Source organism: Vicugna pacos, unplaced genomic scaffold (assembly GCF_048564905.1).
Source record: "Vicugna pacos unplaced genomic scaffold, VicPac4 scaffold_115, whole genome shotgun sequence".
Lineage (NCBI taxonomy): Eukaryota > Metazoa > Chordata > Mammalia > Artiodactyla > Camelidae > Vicugna > Vicugna pacos.
Window position 1 is genome coordinate 163957 of NW_027328795.1, and position 6891 is coordinate 170847.

Here is a 6891-nt window from a genome sequence, read left to right on the forward strand (position 1 = left end):
GTCAAAAAATGCTTTCTGGCTTAAATCAAAAGTGATGACTAGTGATTCCATGGCTGCTGTATTTGCTAAGCTAATTACTCCTTTGCTCCATTACACATTTCTTTTATCTGAAAAAGAAATACAAGGAAATGGTTTAAAAAAAACTCAAACAGAGCACAAAAATACACAAGTGAAAGAAGTTTTCCCTCATCCTCTGTTCTTTCAGCCCTCTCTGGAGATGCCTCTGTTTACTATCCTTTGGGTGCTTTTCCAGATATGCTTTGCACATTCCCACCTATGTATGTAAATTCCTTTAAAATTTTAGTTATTTTTAACTTAAAGGGATTTAAATCCTCAAGTGGCTTCTGGCCGGGTAATATAACAGAACAAATCTGACTCCATATTAGATTTGTTCCTTTGAATTTAACCCTGTGCTCTGTCACCTAGGCTTCATCTTGCTTGTAAAACAATGTTGCCTAGAGCCTGAAATAAACAGGAGACCCTATTCTGAAGGCTCTGACCTTTAAGGATATTTAACACTTTTTCATTCATTAAAAGATAGCAAATTGCAGAATAGAAAATAACGTTTCTTTTGTTGGAGGTTTACAGGGATCTGACCCACGCAGATAGCTGCAAGAACAAAGGATTCTAACAAGAAGGAATTCCTACACTAAGAAGTTTGCACTAACCAAGCACATAGGAAAGGAGCCTGAATTGTGACTTGGGGAGATGGTTTTCCAGGACATTTGTTTGCCATCTAGGTCTACAGAAACTTGCTATTCCATGCCCCAACATCTGGTCTCCCAACTTATTGGCCTGTCCTGCACTGAGGAGAATGAATTTGGACTTGGTAACACTCCTATCTACCTAGAAAGCTGGGCACTGGAGCTGAGTGTTATGGAAACAGGCCAGCCAAGAAAAAAGCACCAATCGGAGTGTTGGAGTACTCAGAATTATTATGCCGGTGGGCTCAGAGGGGCTTCGGCTCCGAAGTTTTGAGTACCTCCAAGACGTGCACATGAGGTTTTAAAGGCTTAATTACAAGTAAGGGGGGATTAGCCAATAAGGCTCAAAGAACAAAAAGCAAGGAATAAGTACACTGGAGCTTATCAATTTGTAACAGATCACATTACTGACACTTGTTGAGCTTGGAATTACGAGTTAGGTTGTTAGGCCAATAAACTGACACTAAACTTCAGATTTACGAGATAGCCCAGCAGAATTTAGATCAGTAAACTGACACTTATCACACTTAGATTTGTGACTTAGCTTGTTAGCCCAGCTGGACTTTTCCTTCACATGAGGACAGCTCTCCCACACCCAGGGAACTACTGTGAGCCCTTGATGTTTCCACTAGGGTGGGTATGGTTTACCCAGGAGGGATGGGGACTATGCACCAACACTCAGGCAGTCTGCTCTGTCTGGGGCTCTGATCTTGTACCATCCCGCTCCCCGCCAGCCCAACACCTGGGACAGTGGAGCTAAGGCAGAGATCCTGCCTGCCTGTTTCCCAGCGTGTAAAAGGGGAATATGTGCTCTTCCCAAGGTAGTTCTGAGCGACAACACCTGCGGGTGCTTGGTTCTCAGAGCAACAGAAAACCCAGCTCCGCGTGGGGGCAACGGGTGTGATCTCCCTAGGGTTTCTGCAGAAGCATCGGACGGAGGGTTGGATCACGGTGGTAAAATTGAGCTGCGGGGCTTGAAGGGTAACAGAAGGGTACAGAGGCAGGTCTGCCGCCTAGGGGTGCCCCAGAGGTAAAGCTTTTTTTTCTCCAACTCCGCTAAGACCCTCCCTTCTCCAGAGCCCTTCCTTCTCTCTGCTCATCCTGTCCATCTGTATCCCTCCAATTTTCCCGTCCTCTCCACCCGCTCCCATCTTCTCCCTCCCTCGCTGTCCCACCTTCTCTCACAGAACCCAGAGAGGATCGCTGGCCCTCCTGCGCATGCGCAGTCAGTGCCAAGTGGTCCGCTGCTTGGGAGCTCCATATCCGAGCCGGGGATCGGGCCCAAAGGCTTCTCAACTACGTCGCCCGGTAGGCCTTTGGTTCCTGCCTGGGGCCGGGGCCTCTGACTGTGGAAGTGCAAGGTGGGGGGCTCCCAGGAAAGGGGTCAGGCGGCTGCGGGAGGGCGGTCCGCCTGTCACAGACCCCAAGGGCGCTAGTCAGCCCGTGTTCAGATGAATTGCTCAGGCCAGACCCCTCTGCCAGCGCCACCTGCCCCGGCGCCCCGGCCACAGTGTCCAGGGCCTGGTGTGCACCTGCCACCTCTCACCCAGCCGGGATCCCCTCAGTCCGCGGCTGGCGCCCCATTCCCCTCTCCCTCCCGCTAGTCCTCTCCTCCCGGGCTTCCTCTCCTCGTCCGCCGGCCCGTCCCCGCCCCTGGGCGGGCTGTGTCCCGGGCGGGCGGGGTCTGCGGACCCGGACGGGGGCGGGCGCCTGGGACTGGGGCTGGGGCTGTCCTCCGAGCGAGGCTGCAGCCCGCGTCCCCCTCCCCGCTTTCCCTGCCCCGCGACCCCGGGGCTGCCCTGCTCTCCCTTTCCCGCTCCCTGAGGACCAGCTCTGTGGCGTGGGCGCTGCTACCTGGGCTGAAAGCCTCCGGCTCTAACGCCCAGCTTCTCCTGGTGGAGTTGGGAAAAGGGAGCGTCACTGCTAAGCGAGGTTCTGTCTCCCCCCTCCATGTTTCTGCAGCAGGTAAGTACCTTGAACGCTTTCAGGTGTTATGATGGAGGTGCTTGTTGATGTCACGTGTTTTTATAGTGAGAGGGATTGCAGTGGTGAAAGCAGGGCTTGGTTCTGTTAAAAATGTGCTGAAGGCATGAGGCTGTGACATCCTCCTTCCTTCCCTCTCCCAGGGTGAAAGGAGTGATCCTCGATTTTCAAAAGATAGTTACAGTCCCTAACTAGCCCAGCCCAGCTAGTGTGTGTTAAGAGGAACAGCACCACCAGAGGCCTTGGAGACCCAGGGATATTGCAGTCCTAAAGTGCTCCTGGCATAGTTTGGCTTGTTTAGGTTTTTTGTTTTTCTTAAATTGTGGGACAGACTAGTGTATAAACTGAAAAATAATTGTCAAGAAATAATTTTCATAGGACAGTTTTATTGTGATATAGTTCACACACCATGAATTCCATCCATTTAAATGGTACAATTCAGCAGCTTTTTGCATATTCACAGTGGTGCATGCATTATTATTCCAGAACGTTTTCATCACTTCAGAAAGAGCAGTGGAAATGAATGACCTATCCACCCCTCCCAAGTGGTGGTTCTAAAGAAATTTCTTGGCTATTCCTGACCATAAATTAACTTGTTATATTCCAAGAAAAATCTGGTAGGAATTCTAACCAGAATTGAAATGAATCTGTCTATCAAAACAGGAAGAATTTATACCTTTATGGCATAAACTTCTTCTGCCCATGAATATATCTGGGACCCTATCTTTTCATCTGACCAGAGCCTGGCCCATGTGAAGTCCTCACTACTTTTTGGGCTTGTGAATGATGAGATTCTATACATCGTTAGTTGCAACTGTAGCCTTTCACAGAAGAGAAAAGTAACCTCAGTGAAGCAAGTGACTCTCTGATGGTCAGAAAGAGTGTCAGCCAGTGCTGGAGTGATCCAGTGGACTTGGTGTTTGCAGCTAGATTTCTCGACCACCTACAGTTAAGGGGATTAGAGAGTTCTTTTATTTTTTCTTAATGGCATTGCATTTATTTTTACTTATTTTTTAAAATTATTTTTTATTTAAGTGTAGTCAATTTACAATGTTAGTTTCAAGTGTACAGCAGAGATTCAGTTATAAACATATGCATATGTATATATATATGTTTTAGATTGTTTTTAGTATAAATCACTACAAGAAATTGAATATAGTTCCCTGTGTTATGTAGCAGGTCCTTGTCATTTATTTTATATTTACTAATTTGTATCTGTTAATCCCCCCTTTCCTGCCTGCTAAACACAGTTTGCTTTCTATGTCCATGAGTCCATTACTAGGAGCACCATTTTTCCTAGTAATACATGCTCTTTTGCTGCTTTCAGTTTCAGTAATTCCATCTTATCTGTGGGCGCTTTTCTTCTGGTGGCCTTAATGTGGTTTGCACACGTGGTAATAGAGATCTGTATTTGGGAGAACCCCAGGCCTCGTGTAGTCCCTGGTACAGAGTGCCCACTGAATTGATGCTTGAACTGGGAAAAAAGCACAGTAAATGTTGGAATTTCCACTATGGTTGAGAATTCTATAACCTCTTTTGACAAACTTAATATTGGCTGCACCCATTCTGGGTAATTTGGTGGAAATTCATGTTATGGTGGTGAAGAGACGGGGCCTTGTATGCTTCTTCTCTTTCTGTTTTCTAACACTCATTCTCCTGGGCCTTCCAGATCCTCCCCTAGAAGTGCCAGGTCTGGCTTGGTGCTGCGCTGAGGCAATATTTGTTAATAAGGCCCTTTCCTCATCTCTTCTGAGCCTCCGGTTCTTTCTCTGCACAATGAGGGCTTAGACTAGATAACTACTTTTCAGTTTCTTTTAAAGCCATGTTTCCTTTGAGAAACAGAAAATGCAAATCTCTCCTCTCAAACCAACCCTTTAGATTTTGAAAAGTCCTCCAAGGAGTGACATAGCTCTTTGTGGAAAATGAATGTGATTGTGATTCCAGGTGACACAGAAAAGACTATTCAGAGATTGATTGCAGGGAGAGGGCAGGAAAGGGGCAGTATGTCACACTTTCTAGTGTGAGCACTGGAGCAGGGGCTTGGATTTAAATACGGTGTCTGACGTGGCCTCTCTCTAATCTTGTAGAATGTGATAAACTACTCTACCTCAGTTTCTTGATGTGTCAAGTTGGGGTGATAATATTTTAAGGCTTTTGTGAAACATTATGCACATAAGCCATTTGTGTATGGGTAGAAACAAGACCTGCTAGGGATTCAGGGATTTGTTTAAAAAAAAAAAAAATCTTGTCCATAGCACTCTGTCTGTGTGTATTTAGTAGTTCCTGAAGGGTGAGGGTGAGTCTAAAGTCCATCGTGGGACAGGTGGCCCATGATTCTCTGTGCCCCTGAATGCCCCCTGCTCCCCAGTCCTCTTCCTCAGTCCAGGATGAAGTTCCCTAGTAGATTTACTCAGAGGTCTTGTGAAAATGGCTATTCATTTTATTGTTTCACCAAGAAGGGCTGCCATCATGATCTCTGTGGTCAGGTTTTGAAGGGCTGCCATCATGATATCTGGTAAGCATTCTATGGAATTGGGTGTTTCTATTTAATGAAAAGAAAAAAATTAGAAATAGAAAATTAGAACAAGGATGGTCACATGGGCTCTTGGAAGTGGACACCATTAGAAGTTGGAGGGACTAGTGGGCTCAGTGGGAATGTTAACTGAGTGTATCTCATGGGCTGGGCATTGTCCTATTTGTACTGTGTGTTCCTTATTTGAGACAGTGAGCTCACCTAACCTCGAACACCTCTTTAAAAAATTAGACTTTTTATTTTGAGATGTAATGTAGATTCCCATGTGGTAGTAAGAGATAATATGGAGAGAGCCTATGGACTCTTTGCCCAGTTTTCCTTAATGGTTCCATCTTGCAATATTGGGGTACAATTCATTACTGACTCACTAACAATTTGAGGTTTGTGTTATTGCCCTCATTTCTATCCACGATTAAATTGGGGCTTAGAGAAGCACACAGGCCTGTCCAGGTCACCCACATTGTTAGTGCAGAGTCTGGTGAACGTGGGCTTGGGATTTCCAGGAAGTATCATTATGATGGTCTTTGGCAGGGAGCAGCATTCACTTTGCTTGTTTATTCATTCATTCAAAAAACATTTATTGAGTAAATTCTGTGGGTCAGATGCTTTCTTAGGGTTATCTGATTCTTCAGCAGTACTGAGAACCAGGTAATGTTTATATTTTTTAAACTGAGAAAATTAGCTCTGAGAGGTTATAACTCCCCCAAAGGAAGAATAGCTCATAAAGGGGGGATAGTACATTTGTACAGTCACCACTTTTTATGCAGGTGGTACCCTAGGCATTTTACATTTGCAAACATCCGTAATCCAGATATATTCTTGCAAGGCAAGGATTTTTTTTAATTGATGTATAGTCAAGTTTACAATGTTGTGTCAATTGCAAGGTGTTTTTTGACTTTTGAATTAAAAAATACTTTTTCAGGAGGGAAATTAGGTGTATTTATTTGTTTGATTTTTTAAAATGAGGTACTGGGGTTTGAACCCAGGACCTCGTACATGCTAAGCATGTGCTCCACCAATGAACAGTACCCTCTACCCCAAGGCAAGTTTTCTTATCCATTACTATGAAGCTAAGGGGTTCAAATAAATTGAATAGAATTCCAGATCTTTTGATCCTACTGTGGTCCTTTTCTTTATATTCTGCTGAAGGAGTTTGGGGAAAGCATATCCTTTGTTCATTTCTTTATTCAGCATTTTTGAGTAGTGACTTTATATCAGAGCCTTGCTAGGTGCTTGGAAATATAAAATAAGAAATGACACTTCTCTGCAGGGGCAGGAAGCCTAGACCAAAAACTGGGTAATGTGATCCGAGCTACAGTAGCCATGTGCAGACTATGAGGACAAACTGTACCCCCGGATTTGCTTTGGCTTCCCTTGCCTTCTGTCTGGTACACACCAGGTCACCGCAACCCAGATGGGCCCATAGCACACAGCAGAGTATGTACCTCGATCTCCTCTCCTGTCTCGGCAGGGCCTGCAACATGAGCATCCCTGACTACGTGCAGTGTGCTGAGGACCACCAGACTCTTCCCGTTGTAGTCCAAACCATGGAGATCATCTCAGAGGAGAATTTCTTTTGCATCTATCAGCTACTCACCTCGGTGAGCCATATCAGCCCATGTGGCTCCCAGTGGACACTCTGTATCCACTACAGGCACCGCTATGTGCCCG

The 6891-nt window shown here is 45.5% G+C and overlaps 1 protein-coding gene across 1 annotated transcript in view; it reads left to right on the plus strand.

Moving 5' to 3' along the window:
- Positions 1 to 6874, plus strand: part of LOC140694976 (uncharacterized) — a 39537-nt gene extending 32663 nt beyond the window's left edge. The window contains exon 4 of the mRNA XM_072957972.1: positions 6692 to 6874. The gene's annotated coding sequence lies outside the window, so the exon portion shown is untranslated. The remainder of the gene's footprint in view (positions 1 to 6691) is intronic.
- Positions 6875 to 6891: the final 17 nt, after the last annotated feature.